General features: G+C 35.7%; 1 long non-coding RNA gene across 1 annotated transcript; it reads right to left on the bottom strand.

The window, feature by feature from the left end:
- Positions 1-257: 257 nt before the first annotated feature.
- LOC133815831 (uncharacterized) lies at positions 258-714 on the bottom strand. The gene is made up of 3 exons (XR_009884873.1): positions 642-714; positions 468-551; positions 258-389 (listed from the first exon to the last, which is right to left on the bottom strand). It is a non-coding gene; the product is annotated as an uncharacterized LOC133815831 (long non-coding RNA).

Genomic DNA, 714 nt, shown 5'->3' on the forward strand with positions numbered 1-714 from the left:
TTCATTACGTACACAGCACAATCATAATCTACGCACTTCTTACGATGGGACGAAGGTTCTACTACATCAAAGTCGGCGAAAGCCCAATCACTTGTGTGTACACTCTTCACTGATTCACAGAATGCATTATCCATCGACCGCAACTAATGACCCAAACAACCAACACATTACAAGGCACATTTTGCTAAAAAAATCATTTATATTATAAATAAATCATCAAACAAAAATTACAACGAAACTAAAATGATAGCACCAACCATTATGTTAATTATACAGAACCCGAGGTGAAAAGAAGGAATTTCAAAATTGTCATAAACATCCACTTTCTTCAATGCCAAGTTAAATACTGCTAGGAACCAGTGTCTCTTTGCAAGGATTGGGGCACAAACCTATAACCATATAACAAAAAAAAATATGGACTTACATAATATGAGAAATCATTTTCATTTAAAGGTCTCCAACATTACCTTGTCACAGTCAGCAAGTTCTCCACACCAAGCACACCATTTTCCACCATCAATAATACTAGAGCAGGATGAAGGATCGGGTCACTCCTACCACGTTTAAAGTACATATACAACACATTCATCCAAATAAATCTACACACATATTAACCACAACAAAAATATACAAAAACAAACCGATAAATATGTCGGTATCCAGCAAAATCTAATCTTGTTCCCACGCTCACCTAACTCCGTTGAAGATAAAATC

The sequence above is a fragment of the Humulus lupulus genome, chromosome 1, assembly GCF_963169125.1.
Source record: "Humulus lupulus chromosome 1, drHumLupu1.1, whole genome shotgun sequence".
NCBI classification, from domain to species: Eukaryota; Viridiplantae; Streptophyta; class Magnoliopsida; order Rosales; family Cannabaceae; genus Humulus; species Humulus lupulus.